The sequence below is a fragment of the Biomphalaria glabrata genome, chromosome 10 (genome assembly GCF_947242115.1).
Source record: "Biomphalaria glabrata chromosome 10, xgBioGlab47.1, whole genome shotgun sequence".
In the NCBI taxonomy this organism is placed as follows: Eukaryota; Metazoa; Mollusca; class Gastropoda; family Planorbidae; genus Biomphalaria; species Biomphalaria glabrata.
In genome coordinates, this window is record NC_074720.1 from 35,967,369 (window position 1) to 35,985,976 (window position 18,608).

Sequence of the window (18,608 nt, forward strand, 5' to 3'; positions counted from 1 at the left end):
GGGAAGACGATCTTTTTTCCATATTTTTAACACATTTATGCAAACAGTTGTAGAATTTCTGTCAAATCTTTTTTTATATTTGTATTGTTAAGTTATGTAAGTTCTGTTATACTAAGTACTATATTTACAAAAACAAGTGTTTACTATTTTTTAAAGGGAAAAAGTCTATTTAGTATGCATTATAATGTAGACATAATTGTAAACGAATAGTAATTCTGTAAATTGCATTTTCTGACTCCTAGTTCATATACGCGTTGTCCTAAAATTATGATTCGAATAAGAGATTGAGCCTTTTCAAAAATATCAGATCAATAAAAAGACAACAGTTAGGCCAGGGTAGACGGCTGAGCGGTAAAAAGCTTGGCTTCCGAACCGGGAGTCCCGGGTTCGAATTGTGGTGAAGACGGGGATCTTCAACTTCGGAATCCTTGGGCGCCTCTGAGTCCACTCAGCTCTAATGGGTACCTGACATTAGTTGGGGAAAAGTAAAGGCGGTTGGTCGTTGTGCTGGCCACATGACACCCTCGTTAACCGTAGGCCACACAAAAACAGATGAACTTTACATCATCTGCCCTATAGACCACAAGGTCTGAAAGGGGAACTAGTTAGGCCAGGTCCACATCTAACTTTACATTCACTTTCACCTATCCTTTGATCTGCTGGACCGTTGGGGCACTACACAAGATCTGTCAACCTTCTTTCTCCATTCTTATCTGTCGTTTGTCTTTGATATAATTTCATTCGGAATGTTCTTTCTGAAAATATTGAAACCTGCCTGGGTGGACCACCTTCGGGGCCGATTTTGAGTTTGTGTTTCCACACAAACTGTCTTTGTAACCTTGTTTTTGTATAATTTTTGTACAATTTTTGTATAATCTTTGTATTATTTTTTGCACTGGGGAATAGAATATTCTAATTTCTTCCGCTTTTAGCAAAAAATAATTTCAGTATGAAGAAGTTTTAGACTTTTACTTTTCAACCTGAACTTAATTTAAAAACAAATAGGCGGCAATGAAAGAGACTTGATTCAAACATCAGCGGCCAGGCATTGGGGAATTGTTTTGCACTATAGCTGTGCTTTTTAGTTTGCAACTGTGAGGTTTTAATTTGACGTCCTTGACATTGTTTAGTTATTGTGAAAATCTCCAACAGTCAAACTGAATTTCCATTTGGTTTGGACCAATAAAATTATCTTATCTCAAATGTGTATTATTTCTACTGTGTATTTTTTAACGTATACTCTGAATACCCCAACTATCCACGGATAAAATTATTTTTTTATCTTTGACTGAAAAAACATACATGTTAAGTTGTCAGCTAACAAAAAAAAATGTTACAAAAGTAGTTTTTTAACTACGGAATCCATATACATTTTATGTGATGCCTGACTCTTTTTTTTTTTCTATTGTTGCCATTATCAATAGTGATAGCTCAAATAATGTAACGATTCTCTTCTAACGGGCCTTCTGTAAACGCTGCTCAACACAACACAACTAGCTCAAGAACTTGACAACAAGAGTTTCAAAATAATGTGGTAGTTTAATATCAAATAAATAACAGCTAATATTACACAACTGGAAACATGACTTGCTGCGTACACATTTTTCGGTGCATGAACGTACTGTGTACTAAACTCTACTGTCTCTTTATCTCATCCTGGACACAAACTGCTTCGCTCGAGGACTAACTGTACACGGTAGATTAACAGTCTCCGGTGTCCTCACAGTGTTGAAGTGAACTGCCCTTCTTACTTATTGTGTCCTGTCCCCGAAGGCTTTCATTCACATCATCATACTATAGGTCATATTTTAATGTAACGTCAATACCAGTACTGTCTCATGTCCATCGACACAGCAGGCCGACCTGTATTACTGGCCTGTGTCACTTTATGTGCCAGTAGGCCGCACACATTAACCCTATCGCTCCGCCACTAGAATTACAACAATATAAAGTCCTATATCGGTGATGCTATCAAAATAGTCTGTATATCAGGTAGCACTCGGCCCAGTTCAAATTTTAAAGTACTATCCTCGGACCAGTTCATATATTAAAGTACTATCCTCGGCCCAGTTCAAATTTTAAAGTACTATCCTCGGCCCAGTTCAAATTTTAAAGTACTATCCTCGGGCCAGTATATCGACTGTATGCAGGTCTGAGTAACGTGGGCAGCCGAACATTCCGGGCTCACATAGGTCTCACCAGTTACATGCCCATAAGTCACATATATATATATTCCTAGCCTTAAGAGAGCATGGAAATTTTACATACTCTTCTTCACTAATCCACATCAGATATAAGGCAGTAGTGCACTGGGCATGCTGTTCGGCTTTAAAGATGCTGTCTCTAGTATCTAGTATCTAGTATCTAGATGGCTGTCTGGTCGTGCGGTTTGCGCGCTGGACTGTCGTTCGGATTTATCGACGGTCGAGGGTTCAAACCCTGCCCGCTCCCATCCCCCGTCGTCCTGCGGGAGGTTTGGACTAGGAAGTAAACTATCTTCAACTCTGAAGGAACATCCGAAACATGTAAAACATTTTACAAACATCTGTCTTTCTCTCTCTTTCTCTCCCTCTCTGTATATATATACACATAGCACACACAGACATATATATATATATAATGATCAATTAAAAAGTAAAAAAAAAAATTATATTCTCTAGGTGTGTTATCAAGGCGACTGTGTAAACAATACTTTCACAGGTTAGTGAATTCTTGCTATATACACACCTATACCTTCGCAAAGCAAGAGATTAAACTAAACTCATTCCACTTGCGGACTCCGCAAGATTTTGAAAATCACATGTCAGAGAGTGAGTAATACTGAGATCCTTGCGCGAACAAGCCTTTCCAACGTCTTTACAGCCCTCAAGCAACGCCGCCGCCGGATGGAGGACAATCGCATCCCGAAAATCATTTTTTACGGTCATCTTGCGTTTGGCTCAAGAAAAACTGATCGCTACGTGGATGTAATAAAACCGGATAAATGGCCAGCTCCTCTACCACCAAAGCGAAAGCCACCTTGACCTGCAGCATATGTGGACGGGCGTGTCTCTCCAATATAGGGCTCCACAGCCACATGAAAAAGTGTTGTAAAATGTTTGTTTGTTTAATGTTTTACATGTTTCGGATGTTCCTTCAGAGTTAAAGATAATTACTTCCTAATCCAAACCTCCCGCAGGACGACGGGGGATGGGAGCGGGCAGGGTTTGAACCTGGGACCATCGATAAATCTGAACGACAGTCCAGCGCGCAAACCGCACGACCAGGCGGCCATTGAGATGAACCATAGTCGTTCTACGTCTGAAGGAGGCCAAAACACACACCAACTTTGTTTTATGGCAGTAACTAAGAAACACAACAATATAGAAATAAGATTGAAAGTACAACGAGCATAATAGGATTGTAGAAATAATTATTTTATGATTTCTCTTTAATGTAGTTAGTTGTTTTTGTATTCCGATGAGTCCTACTATTTAGAGTATTTTAGAGTGACTTGTAAGGATCCAGACTTAATCGATGATTTTTTACAAAATAGGAATCCTTGCTCGTATTTGTTCACTATTCCTTCTTTAGTTGGCAAGCTCTTCTTGGGTTCAGGAATCAGAGGGAAACCTGGACACTGGAAGGAATTTCAAAAACAGTTTATTGACAGTTGAATTGTATTCAGTACAAAAGTTGAAAAAAAAATGCATGAATATTGTGCGCACCGTCTTATGAAGAAAATATCACTGCTCCTTACAATAATCAAGAATTACAAGAAATAAAATGGATGAAAGAAATAAGACGCCTTCATATTTATAAAGAAGATATTTTTTTTTGAAGCTTTAGTTAATGTTACTTGTTAAAATGGTCCAATCAGTTATGTAGACTTAAGGGGAAGGGATATCTGGGAGAAGGTTTCCATGTTGCCTTTAGGCGATTAGCAAACAGAACTCTAAGCCAGGCAAAGATTGATTGGCAGCGAATCGGTTTATGCCACACACTCCTTAGTTGAACTACACGCGAAACTAAACAAATGTATCCTCATAAACGTAACGTGTAGTATTTCTACATAAAGATAGACTTACGGGCTATATAAATCCTAGAAATGCACTGTACAATCGCAATCTTTAGTAGTCTGAATAGAAAACTTTATTTAATGATATTGATTTTATTTGATGTGACTAAAAGAGGGCAACATAACATTTACTAAAGGAGCGACATGATAAGTTATTGCTACCGTGCACATCAATGAACTAGTCGAGGACACATCGTTTCTGGTTGTGTCCTAATCAATCTTTTCTTTTTGTCAATAGCCATCCACACGTAGAGGCAATGCGTGAAATCATTGACGGACTTAGTCATTCAAAGTGGTCCATTTGTCGGCAAAACCACCGGCCCTTTCTGAGGCGGCCCACCGGGCATTTACCAGAATAAATATATAGCCAGTCCGCCCCTGCCTGGTCATTTCGAATGCACTCTGGATTGTCGATCGATAGTTCGAACTCTGTCCACTGTCATCCCCTCTTGTTCGTGTCGGAGGTTTGGGCTAGGATAAAATCCTCAGGGGCGCGGTAACTACTTCCAAAACGATGGGTCCCAGACTTGAATGAAGACTGGGATGTTTAATCTCGGGAATTTCAGGGCCTCCTGAGTCCATCCAGCTCTAATGGGTACCCTACATTAGTTGGGGAAAACTAAAGCTGTTGGTCGTTGTGCTTGCCACATGACACCCTCGTTAACCGTCGGACATAGAAACCGATTACTTTTATATCATCCGCCCAATAGATCCAAGGTCAGAAAGAGAAAATTTTTAATTTACTTTCTAAATCTTCTGAATTCTGAAGTTATTGAGATCTAATGTCCTAACTTGTGTTTCATTGTAAAGATACCTGGACCAACTGTACAGTTTCCATGTGTCAAGACTCTCTCTCAAGCCCACACTGTTCACAAACGTGTAAGACCACATCTCTGACCCCCATGTCCACAACGGTCACTTTGTCGACGAAAACCTCAACACTGACCACCACAACAGGTTTGTCTTCTGATGTTATAATGAAACTTATTATCTTTGACCTACTTAAGGTAACAGTAGTGTGAAGTACACAATGAAATATGCGATCATAATTTTAGTTCTAAGATTACATTTTCCCTATACTTTAAGACGCATTTGCTGCATTTTTATTTTTCAATATTTAAATCTTTTAAGGGTTGGACTCTTATAGTGAATCAAATCGTAGTTCTTTTAAAATCATGATATCATTCATATTGAAGTGACTGTAAAATTTCGCTCGAGGCAAAAACAGTTTGCAGATTGATGTCCCTTAAGCCAGAAGTTCTCAAACTATGTTTTACCCGTGTAGGCCTACCACTTTATACAGTCAAATCTTGCCCATGGACCCGTGGTTTAGATCGACATAGAATAGTACCTAATAGACATATATAACAGTTGTGAGGTGCGTGTTGATTAGTATCAAAAGTATCTGATCGAGTAGACTAGCTTTTAGAGAAGTAGTTATTTTAATTGTATACAATTTTCATCTGTCTGTGGACTCCATACTGTTGTGTCGCGCTGGGAATCCGTGGGCCTCACTTCGAGAACCACTGCCTTAAGCTGATCGCAGTTACAAGTATCTCTTCTGAGATGTGCAGTACTGAGTAATCCAAATCAAGGTCCCACATTACTAAATTATTAACTCTTTGTCTGGGAGCCTGTATTCAATTTCTGTCAAAAAGCTTTTAGGCGCATTTAAGAATTGTAGACCTACTAGTCAAACTGAATAGTTTATAAGTTTTTTTTCTACAAAGCATGCTTGCTGTAGTCTAGACCTATTTGCAAATCATTAGTGTTTCACACTTTTACTATCAATATACTTTAGTTCTGAGGTTTTGTACGAAATGTGAGTTCAGGATCATTCGGTTTCTCATTCTATGAACCAGGTACTAAATACACATTTTTATGTTTTATGAAATAAAAATAATATGTGTAGGCCAAGGTAAGGCCTATAACATTTCCCATATTTAACTAAAAAATATCTAACTTTCTAAACAAAAACAACATGTAATTATGATATTGAGTCAGAGATAGATGCAAGTGACGGAAAAACCTCGATTTCCAATAGCTCTGGTGGTTTTTGTATATAAATGCGACTTTCAGATAAACGGACAGACAGCAGCTTTTCCCTACTGTAGCAGCTACTAATAAGACATTACTTTTGTTGTATGCTAGTGACATTGTCCTCTTGTGATTTGTCTATAGCTTCAGTTTGTTACGACAATACATCTTTTACTTACGACGGCTTACACTGCCAGGGTCTTATGCAGCGGTCGGAAAATCTCTGCTACAATCAACCTGTGCAGAAGTCTTGCTGTGAGTCCTGTTCAGTACGAGCCACTACTATTGAAGGTACGGTACAAAAATAACGTCATCTTAATTATAATCAGCATTGGGTAAACATGAGGAGTTTATAAATCTTGAACTTGTGACGTCATGAAAAAGAAGGAATTATGATGTCATGTATTCGTGAGGTCAAGAATGGACTCGTGTGATTTAGAAATAGATTGGAAGATTCTGCTCTAGATTTATCAGACAACTTTATTGACGAGTAAGTCTATTACAATCGATTTTTTTTTTATTTCGTATGCATATTTACTTTGTTTAAGCAAAATATTTTTAATTCGATGTAATTAAAATTCTAATACGAATTATTAATTAACGTTTTGGAGTTACCATTGGCATGGTTCTAAGCTTTCTTCTTCTGCTTCGTTCTCATTTTACATATCGGAAGGTTCAGATTAGTAATGATACGAACTGTACTAATACTATTTCTCTCTTCTAGGATGTGAATACGGGAATAGAGACACAACAATCTGCCGGACTGTAACCTCATGTAAAGATCTTACTTATCAATGTTGTCAAAAATGTAGCAGCAGCTTGGCCGTTAAAATGGAAATTACGTCAGCGATCTTGATGTACTTAATTCAACACATAATTGTTTAGAAAATTGTAATCAAAATATCTACCAGGATACCATGTTGAAACAATGTTGACATATTGTATACTCTTAAGCGAGCTATTCTTGTATGTCTCTATGCATGTATGTATGTATGTATGAATGTAAATATACATTTTCTTTTCACAAAGTGCATGTTTTACCATATATCGTCGAGATTATGTATCACTTGATGTTTCGTACTAAAGCCCTAATAAATATACAACATGTGCTTGTAACTCGTCTGTAAGAATGTGTTCACGAAATGTGTGTTGTGTAGTCATTCAGTGTATTAAATTGTTATGAACATAATGATAACAAAGTCGAAACCCATGTTCGCTTAGAATGGCTTTAATACTCTGAATGGTGTTGGCTGCCTCGCACTTTAACAACGTTTATACCATAGGGTCTACTTATCCAGGCCAAAAGAAACATATCGTCACGTACGTTTTAATTATGGTGTGTAACTTTGAGCGTTTTCTGCATATATATTTAAATTATTTCTGATAATAGGCGTGATATACTTTTTCTAAATTTAGTGTCTACCTTATCGTCCGTACATAGTGCAATGGAGTAACTTAGTGGGTTCAACTCAGATGTAGATTTATCTTCCAGTTATCCAGGCTCTCGCGGAACTGACTCAACTGCTTTTTTTGTAGTCGATGTAGAACATGTTAAGTTTCTTTTTTTTCTACTAGGTTGGTGCAATATAGTATCATCTATGGTTAGATGTAATTTACAGCCCATCGACTCTTCAATGCAACCTTGTTGTTCCTCTGCTTGTAGCTTATGGGCAGAACAAAATATATACGCTTATGGGCAGAACAAAATATATACATTTTTTATTATCATTATTTTTTATTACTATTAATACTATCATTATTAATTATTATTTTGATTAATTAATATTAATTATTATTTTAAACAAATTTCAAACTCCGGATGACCTGTAAAAGGAAATATAAAATACTAAACTCTTAAGAAACTTTGAACAATTTAGAAACTCCCAATTGACATTTAAAAAAGTTATAAACTCCTTATGAATTGTCAAGGGAAATGTGAACTAAATTCTATGCCTCAAATATATGTGCTATTTAAAGAATCAAAAAGAAGCAGTGTGTCATGTGGCAAGCACAATGACCAATAGCTTAGAATGTTTTACTGCTATAAAGTTGTAATTCTTTTACTGTTATTAAGTTTATATGTTTTATTGCTTTTTAATTATAGTTTCACTGCCAATATAAATAAATGTTTTACTGCAATAATAATGTTTTAATGTTTACTGTAGGCTACAGACACAAATGACCTGTATACCATCTACCTTACTAGTCCACCATTATAACTTGAGTTAAGCCCCACTCACTATGTCACTCTAGAAGTAGATTTTCAAAAATTCTACAATTCTAGATATAGAATATCTACACTAGAATTTACATAGAAAATATAGTCTACTCAGTCTTATCCAGATCTTGACTAGTACAAGAGCACTAAATTTACTGCTTTTAATAAGTTTGAAAGTTACTGGTATTATAAAGTTTAAATGTTTTATTGTTATAAAGTTTAAATTTTTCACTGCTGTTATAAAGTTTGAATAATTTACTGATATTATACAGTTTTAATGTTTCATTGTTGTTATAAAGTTTTCATGTTTCAATGCTATTATAAAGTTTTAATGTTTCATTGCTATTATGAAATGAAATGCTTTACTGCAATAATAAAATTTAATTCTTTACTGTTATTGATACAGTGTTAATGTTTTTCTGCTATTATCAAGTTTGAATACTATAAAGTTTGAATCTTTCACTGCTATCCTACAAATTGGGTACTAGGAAATAGTTGGGGAAAAGTAAAACTGGTTGTTCAATGTGCTGCCCACACGACACCCTTGTTAACTGTGGACCACAAAACAAATGACCTTTTCATCATCTTTAGTTTTACTTGAGACCATTAAAAATAAAGTTAAGACCCACCTACAGCTTCATTCTATAATAAGATTTTTAAACAAGCAATTTATAAAATTTCCGTTTAAAAAAAAAAAAAGCTTAACTAAAGGGGAAGAACTCTGCCCAAAAAAGTATATCAATAGTGTACAAGTTATTTCCCTGATTTGATATCAATTACAAATAATTATTTGACTAGTTGTGTATTTTTTAAATTGATTCATGTTGTTGACATTGTTTATATAAGTATCTGTAATGATTCCCCTTGACTAAGGGATTGAATGTTGGATTGTTATGTATCGTGTGTGTTGACAAAGTCTAAATAAATTCACTCATGAATCTGGTGTCGTTATTTATGGTTATCAAGTGTAGCTTTTCTAGTTTATTAAGTTATAGCATAGCGAGGTTCCGATCCATGAACCTCTGGGTTATGGGCCCAGCATGATCCTGCTGCGCATGTTTTGTTAGGTAGAGTAAATAATTATATATTATCAAATTAATCTGAAAATGTGTGAGGGAAAAAAATGTTTTAACAATATCATCCAAATCTGTGAATACTGAAGGATTTGTTTCCCTTGTTGGTATCAAACAAAATAATTAATTAGGCCTACCAGATGTTTTTATTTATTCATTTCTTGTCTATGCTAATAAAAAATTTAACAAAGTTTCATCTTGGCTATCATCTAAAGACACTTTTTATTACAAGCAGCCCATGCAAGTGTCTGTAAATAACCACAATGTACTTTATTTTGATCTGTAAATCAGCAGGATGTACATTATTTTGATCTGTAAATCAGCAGGATGTACTTTATTTTGGTCTGTAAATCAGCAGGATGTACTTTATTTTGGTCTGTAAATCAGCAGGATGTACTTTATTTTGGTCTGTAAATCAGCAGGATGTACTTTATTTTGGTCTGTAAATCAGCAGGATGTACTTTATTTTGGTCTGTAAATCAGCAGGATGTACTTTATTTTGGTCTGTAAATCAGCAGGATGTACTTTATTTTGGTCTGTAAGTCCGCAGGATATACTTCATCTTGGTCTGTAAATCAAAACAACTGAATATATTACCTAAACATTTTTTTTTCATAAAAAATTTCTATTTTATTTATAATTATTTTCATAAAACACTTGCCTCAAAATCCTTGCTATCCTGTTGCTTTTGAGTTTTGGACTTCATCTATTCTTCCTGTTTAGTTATGTATGCAGAGCATTTGAAATAGAAAAAAATAAACTTGTTAACTTTAAAATGTAAAGCGATAATTAAATAATACTGTGGTAACTACTATCAAAAGACAGTACAGATATCACAAAAAAAAATAATATATAGAACAATGTCAACACCTAAAATCATAATCTTGGCTGTCATCCTAAGTCACGTCTTAATTACAAGTAGTCTGAAACAACTGAATATATTACCTTAAAATATTTTTTTTTAGAAAACTTTGCTATTTCATTTAGAACTATAGTCCTAAAATACTTGCCTCAAAATCCTTACTATTCTGTTGGACTTCATCTGTTCTTCCAATTTAGTTATGTATGATCGGCATTTGTAACAGAAAAAAACAACAACTAATTAACTTAAAAATGAAGATATTGGAAATTGTACTACATTAGTATTTATATTATTGAATTTAAAAAGTTCTGTATTTACTCTGTTTATCTATGGGAGTTTTATTGATTACCAACATACAAAACTAATCATTAAAATAAAATTAGTTTAATTTATTAGAACACTGACAAAACATTAATTGGCATGCATGAAACCTAAAGATTAAAAAAATAAATTACGTTTTGCTGATATTTACCTGTAGTTTCTTAGCTAATCTGTTAAAAATTATGCATAAATATCAAAAGAATCTAATTTTAAATAAGTTAAATCAAAGTATTTTGAAGTCCCAGTAAAATGTGACTTCAACTAAGCAACTATTAGACATCTTGCTGTACATATCTTTATATGTAGCTTTCAAACCTTACCTGTTACTCCTAGGAGATGGCTTCATTTTACTGTATGCTGATATATTTCTAATTGGATCTCCAACTGAAAAATGAAAAAAATAGAACATTTAGCAGACAAATCAAAGAGAATGAATTGAAAGTCTTAGTGATACTGAAATGTACTGAACTAATGAATTATTCTAGCTCTATTAATTATAATAACATGTTGACAACTTTTAAAAATTATTCTTTATGTTTAGTTGAACACAAATATTTTCAACTTGCATGCAAAAAATAAAAAACAAGAAAAAAATGAGAAAAAAAAAAGATTACTTGCTTTGCTGGAGTTTCCTACCATTCATACGCAATGCCTACATCGAAAGAAACAGTTAAGTATATACAGCTAAAACATAGTATTTTAAAAGACTACTCGCCTTATAAAATAAAAATTCCTTGCTGTGATTTTTATATTTTTCATGTCCCTATTAGATTATGGTTTCATTTCTCTGCATGCTTCTTTTTTCTTCTTTCTTTCTTTTTGTATGAAACATTTAGATCTCTGCAACTTGATCTGAAGAATATTATTAAATGAATGAAAAGAGCATTGGGCTGTCTAACCAAATTTGTGTTTAAATGAACTTAGATAGTTGCATACTCAGGATTGAGCTCTATAAATGCTATGCCAGGAGATGAACTTATATCAAACTTATGCAAAAGTGGAAAATAAATGACAAAAGCATTAGTAGAAATATTCTTAGAATGTTATTGAAACATAATACATATTCTCAAATTAGCATGCATAAATCTAAACAAAAAAAGATTTTACTTGCTGTGTTGAGTTTTATCAATAATTTCAATTCCACTGTTCTGTACTATGCATTGGTCAAAAGAAACAAAATTTAATTTTATATACCTAAATGAAAGTACTTTAGAAAATTACTTGCCTTAAGGAAGAAAATCTTTTGGACATCTTTGTTGCGATTCTTAACATGTTATTTTTATTTATTTTGCCTGTCCCTTGTAGATGATGGTTTTATTCGTCTGTATGCTGCTTTATAGTGCTAGAATGTACTCAGACACCTGAACTGCAAAATTCAAAATGTGATTATGATTGAAATGATAAATGGATAAAACATTAGGCAGTCTAACCAAAGATATGTTTAAATATTGCTGAAGATAATGACATTTTTACTAAGCTTGTTGATTACTTCTAAATAGTTCTAGCTTAATAAAAATGTTATGGGACTGAATGAAATTGTTATTCTTCAAATGTTATTGGAAAGAAAAGCATTCTCAATGAGCATGCATAACAACAGATCAACAGCAACAACAAAAAATAGAAAATTACTTGCTTTGCTCTATTGTATAATCATTTTCATAGCTTGCATGCTCTGTACTATGCATATATTAAGAAAAAATACAATTTTGCTTATTATAGATAATAATTATTAATTTAAAAGACTACTTGCCTTAAAGGAAAAAAAAAACAACTTGTGGACATGTAGCTTCTATAGTTGTTCTAAGTAGATAATTGTTCCATTCAACTGTATGCTGTATGCTAAAGATCGATTGTGCTCTGCAACTTGATCTGAAAAAATTTTAATCTAATGATAAATGGATTGAGCAACAAAGTTGACGAGTTTAATTTTTAGCAGAGATAATGGAATATGTACTAATCCAGTTTGGTCCCTTGAATTAATCTAGTTCTATAAATACAAAGAAAAAGGTACTAAGTCCTATCCAAACTATACAAACTAGAAAACAAATATTGAGAGAAATAACTTACAAAACTATTTTTAAAATGTTAAAAGTTATTTAAACATTGAAAACAAACATATTCTCATCATGCCAATAAACAACAGATTTAAAAAAAAACAACTTGTTTTTCTGAAGTTTATCTGTAGTTTTATACCTAAACTATTCTGAATTGTGTGCACATAATGAAGCTAATTAAAAACAAATAAATTGTTGAATTTAGAAGCACATTTTGAACCAAAAGAATAAAGATTAGGATATGCTTACTGCACAATTCTTGATATCTCTACCTCTTGCCTGTTACTCCATCTGTATGCTCCACTACTTGATCTGAAAAATATGGGATGAGTGAATAGAGCACCAGACTACTTAACCAAATAATTTGAGTTTAAATCTCTGGCTAATGAAATATTTACTAAACTAGTTTGGACACTCTTAACTAATCTCTTTCTAAATATAAAATAAAAATAGCAAATTTATACAAAAGGAAACAAAAATTATTACTAAACATTGAGAGAACTAAGAAAACTATTCTTAAATGTTATTGGAACATTGAAACTGACATACTCAATTAACATGCTTAAAATATTAGTTAAAAAACAAAAAATTAATTGCTTTTCTGAAGATTACCTGTCATGTTACAGTTTGCCTGTTCTGTATATAGGCCTACACATCAAAAGAAGCAATGAAGTTAATTTTAAAATAATCAAAGTATTATGAAGAAAAACTTACCTATTCAAATAACTTGAGACTGACTTGCTGCATATTTTTTGATATATGGAGTTTTCAAGCCCAAAGGAGCTAGTTGCATTCATCTGTAGACTGTTCTTTTTCTAGAGTAATAGGATGTAGCTTACTCTCTATCTTCATCTGAAAAATATAAAATTGGATAAATAGAGTGTTAGGTTGCCATATCTAAGATGTTGAGCTAAAGAGAAATTGGAATTTTTACCGCTTTGGCCTAAGAAATAGATGACCTTAACATCATCTGCCCCATTGATCACAAGGTCTGAAAGGGGAAACTTAATTCTTTTAATTTTGGGTAATCAGAAATTACATTTACTTCCTGGTCCGAACTTCCTGCAGTACGAGGAGAGATGGCAGCAGGAAGAGTATGAACCTATGACCATTGAGATGACTGAATGAATGTTTAAGATGACCATTGAGATGACTGAATGAATGTTTAAAAGTTTAACTGCTATTAGAAAGTTTTAGTTTTTCATTGCTATAATGTTTTAATATTTCCCTGCTATTATTTAAATTAAATGTTTTAATGTAATAATAAAGTTTTAATGTTTTTTTTATTACTATAGTTAAGCATTGCTTATACTTCACTCTAGAAGTTGATTTCCTCGATGACCTAGAACAACCACCCCCACCCTTGTAAACTGTGGCAACAGAAAGCAACATCTGCCCTAAAAATTGCAACATCTGACAGGGAAATTTAGTCTATTTGTTTTAAATTTAGGAACTATAGTTAAGCCTCCGTTCTACTTCACTCTAGAAGTAGATTTCCTCGATGACCTAGAATAACCCACAACACCCTTATGTAAACTGAGGCCAGGACGATATCATCTTTTTTGAAATAACATCTGTATTTAATAATATAAAATAAGATAAATCTTGAATTCTAGATTAAGAAACAGAATCTTGATCTACTAGAACAGTGTCTAGCAGCATAGATAAGATGCCAAGTTGGGGCTTGAAATTAGAATTCTAGATGCGTGTCCGTGAGATGATTTTGGGCTTCAAATGATTCATCAACAAGGTTAGTCCTCACAAATAGGTGCTCGTAATTTGGAGATCTAGAAAAGTTTCTGCAAGCAATTCGGAGTAGAAATCAATTTTCTGCATCACTTGAACTTTGTAAAGCAGGGATGTCTAGCTTTGTCAATCAGTTCCAGTATATGAATTTTAGAAACGAGTCTGAGCGCGACCATCATCACATGGCCCAGACTGAACAACTCGTCGCATAGATCTTGTTGGTACATGAAGCCAGAGGCTTGGTTCTATTTGACTCACAACTTATCTAATAACTTGCTATCAGCTATGGGCCTACTTATGGCACCATCAATATTCACTCCTACTAATTGGTCTTAAAAGAAGAGATCCTCTGTGATGGTTGAAACTTTTCACACGACTTTGCCAGTAGTGTCCCATGAATGCTTCTCATAGCTACCAGCTTCTTTGATTTCAAAACTGCTGTTTTTACATTGAATAAATACAAGCTTTGAATGGTAGCAGTTATGAGGATAGACTCTTCAGCAGCAATAGAAAACATTTTGAAATCTGGTTATCAATGGAGATATTTACCCATATTTTTCACTCGTATTGTAATTTTCATGAGAAAGGTTGACAACTTCCACATTGTTCTTCTTTTCGATACACATTTTTTTATGCACTCACTGTCGGAAAATGGTTTCATGTCTCGGTGTCTCTACTTACAAGTTCAGCAACTCTATAACTAGTCTTACAGACAACTCATTTTCTTTTTGGTAAATATTGTCCACTCTAGGTGTATTCTACAAACCACATCTCAAACCAAGCCAAGAAAGAGAGCCGATTTATTTATTTATGTTTGGTTTCATAAAGTTGTTGAATGTTATGCTCTTTCAAAAGAGCCCCTATTTCTTCATAAAACAAATATGTTGGCTTATTATTGAAAGATGTTACCTTTTTTTTTTGGAAAGGGAATTTTCTACACTTTGTGCCGACGTTGCAGCAGGCTGGATGTGACCCGCGGGCCATATTTTGGGCATCAAAGTACTAGAATGTTAAAAAAAAAATGTAGAGTAACTAGATGTATTACTTTTATTATTTTGAATCTTTCACTACTAATATTATGTTATAATATGTATTTACCTGGGTTGTCTGTAGTTTTAGCATTTTGGACTTTATCTGTTTTTCCAGTTTAGTCCAGTCTTCGCTTTTAGAATTCCTCCATTAATCATTCCTATGAACACGAAGATGGCTAAGGAGTCCAGTCTTCGCTTTTAAAATTCCTCCATTAATCATTCCTATAAACACGAAGATGGCTAAGGAGTCCAGTCTTTGCTTTTAGAATTCCTCCATTAATCATTCCTATGAACACGAAGATGGCTAAGGAGTCCAGTCTTCGCTTTTAAAAGTCCTAAGCTAAAGATAGTAAAGTCATCAATTAAATGTGCTTCTCCGCAACTATTTAGTTGGTCTGCAAGTGCAAATGTTGATTAGTGTGCGTTGCACAAGTAGCAACCAAAAGTGTCTGTAAATCAGCAGGAGGAACTTTATCTTGGTCTGTGAATCAGAAGGATGTTATTGAATGTATCAACTAAAATAATTTTCTTTTAATTAAAATATTTTGCTTAAATCTAAAACATTTATTCTCAAAATTCTTGCCTCAAAATCTTTGCTATACTGTTATATGTATTTACCTGGGTTGTCTGTTGCTTTAGCATTTTGGACTTTATCTGTTTTTCCAGTTTAGTTATGTATGCTCAGCATTTGAAATAGAAAAAAAAAAAAAAATAGTTTACTTAAAAATGTATAGCTATTAAAAAATACTGTAATTACTATACAAAAGATCTAGTCTAGATTTTGAATGTTATCTTTCGATATCATTGTAAAAAAAAAAAAAATGGTACAAAATATGTAATGTATTAAACAATGTCAATACCTGGGTTGTCTACAAATGCACAGACATAACCAACTATTTCGTCTTGGATGAACACATCAATTGATGACTGTTACTACATCTAGTCCTCAGCTAAAATTCCTCATGTTTAAAAAATAATACAATATCCTTTCCTATAAGTACGAAGATGGCTGTGGAGTCCGATCTTCGCTCTAAAAAATATCCAAGTCCATTTTTTATTCTACCTAAGCAAAGATGGCCATGGAGACCGATCTTTTTTTTTTTAAATGTCCTCAACTACATCCTTTAAACACAAAGATGGCTAAGGAGTCCAGTCTTCGCTTTTAAAATTCCTCCATTAATCATTCCTATGAACACGAAGATGGCTAAGGAGTCCAGTCTTCGCTTTTAAAATTCCTCCATTAATCATTCCTATGAACACGAAGATGGCTAAGGAGTCCAGTCTTCGCTTTTAGAATTCCTCCATTAATCATTCCTATGAACACGAAGATGGCTAAGGAGTCCAGTCTTCGCTTTTAAAAAGTCCTAAGCTAAAGATAGTAAAGTCATCAATTAAATGTGCTTCTCCGCAACTATTTAGTTGGTCTGCAAGTGCAAATGTTGATTAGTGTGCGTTGCACAAGTAGCAACCAAAAGTGTCTGTAAATCAGGAGGAGGAACTTTATCTTGGTCTGTGAATCAGAAGGATGTTATTGAATATATCAACTAAAATAATTTTCTTTTAATTAAAATATTTTGCTTAAATCTAAAACATTTATTCTCAAAATCTTTGCTATACTGTTATGATATGTATTTACCTGGGTTGTCTGTTGCTTTAGCATTTTGGACTTTATCTGTTTTTCCAGTTTAGTTATGTGTGCTCAGCATTTGAAATACAAAAAAAAACAAACAAATAGTTTACTTAAAAATGTATAGCTATTAAAAAATACTATAAATACTATACAAAAGATCTAGTCTAGATTTTGAATGTTATCTTTCGATATCATTGTAAAAAAAAAAAAATGGTACAAAATATGTAATGTATTAAACAATGTCAATACCTGGGTTGTCTACAAATGCACAGACATAACCAACTATTTCGTCTTGGATGAACACATCAATTGATGACTGTTACTACATCTAGTCCTCAGCTAAAATTCCTCATGTTTAAAAAATAATACAATATCCTTTCCTATAAGTACGAAGATGGCTGTGGAGTCCGATCTTCGCTCTAAAAAATATCCAAGTCCATTTTTTATTCTACCTAAGCAAAGATGGCCATGGAGACCGATCTTTTTTTTTTTAAATGTCCTCAACTACATCCTTTAAACACAAAGATGGCTAAGGAGTCCAGTCTTCGCTTTTAAAATTCCTCCATTAATCATTCCTATGAACACGAAGATGGCTAAGGAGTCCAGTCTTCGCTTTTAAAATTCCTCCATTAATCATTCCTATGAACACGAAGATGGCTAAGGAGTCCAGTCTTCGCTTTTAGAATTCCTCCATTAATCATTCCTATGAACACGAAGATGGCTAAGGAGTCCAGTCTTCGCTTTTAAAAAGTCCTAAGCTAAAGATAGTAAAGTCATCAATTAAATGTGCTTCTCCGCAACTATTTAGTTGGTCTGCAAGTGCAAATGTTGATTAGTGTGCGTTGCACAAGTAGCAACCAAAAGTGTCTGTAAATCAGGAGGAGGAACTTTATCTTGGTCTGTGAATCAGAAGGATGTTATTGAATATATCAACTAAAATAATTTTCTTTTAATTAAAATATTTTGCTTAAATCTAAAACATTTATTCTCAAAATCTTTGCTATACTGTTATGATATGTATTTACCTGGGTTGTCTGTTGCTTTAGCATTTTGGACTTTATCTGTTTTTCCAGTTTAGTTATGTGTGCTCAGCATTTGAAATACAAAAAAAAACAAACAAATAGTTTACTTAAAAATGTATAGCTATTAAAAAATACTATAATTACTATACAAAAGATCTAGTCTAGATTTTGAATGTTATCTTTCGATATCATTGTAAAAAAAAAAAAATGGTACAAAATATGTAATGTATTAAACAATGTCAATACCTGGGTTGTCTACAAATGCACAGACATAACCAACTATTTCGTCTTGGATGAACACATCAATTGATGACTGTTACTACATCTAGTCCTCAGCTAAAATTCCTCATGTTTAAAAAATAATACAATATCCTTTCCTATAAGTACGAAGATGGCTGTGGAGTCCGATCTTCGCTCTAAAAAATATCCAAGTCTATTTTTTATTCTACCTAAGCAAAGATGGCCATGGAGACCGATCTTTTTTTTTTTTAAATGTCCTCAACTACATCCTTTAAACACGAAGATAGCTAAGGAGTCCAGTCTTCGCTTTTAGAATT

General features: G+C 33.6%; 2 long non-coding RNA genes across 3 annotated transcripts; one reads left to right on the forward strand and one right to left on the reverse strand.

The window, feature by feature from the left end:
- Window positions 1–2,064: 2,064 nt before the first annotated feature.
- LOC129928812 (uncharacterized) lies at window positions 2,065–9,575 on the forward strand. The gene is made up of 4 exons (XR_008780295.1): window positions 2,065–2,700; window positions 4,868–5,014; window positions 6,239–6,385; window positions 6,819–9,575. It is a non-coding gene; the product is annotated as an uncharacterized LOC129928812 (long non-coding RNA).
- A 2,742-nt stretch (window positions 9,576–12,317) lies between these two features.
- Window positions 12,318–16,881, reverse strand: LOC106059825 (uncharacterized). 2 transcript variants are annotated; one of them, XR_008780296.1, is made up of 5 exons: window positions 15,467–15,877; window positions 15,278–15,370; window positions 13,337–13,474; window positions 12,872–12,934; window positions 12,318–12,437 (listed from the first exon to the last, which is right to left on the reverse strand). It is a non-coding gene; the product is annotated as an uncharacterized LOC106059825 (long non-coding RNA). The 2 variants fall into 2 exon arrangements; XR_008780297.1 differs by lacking the exons at window positions 15,278–15,370; window positions 15,467–15,877 and adding an exon at window positions 16,260–16,881.
- Between the last annotated feature and the right edge of the window lie 1,727 nt (window positions 16,882–18,608).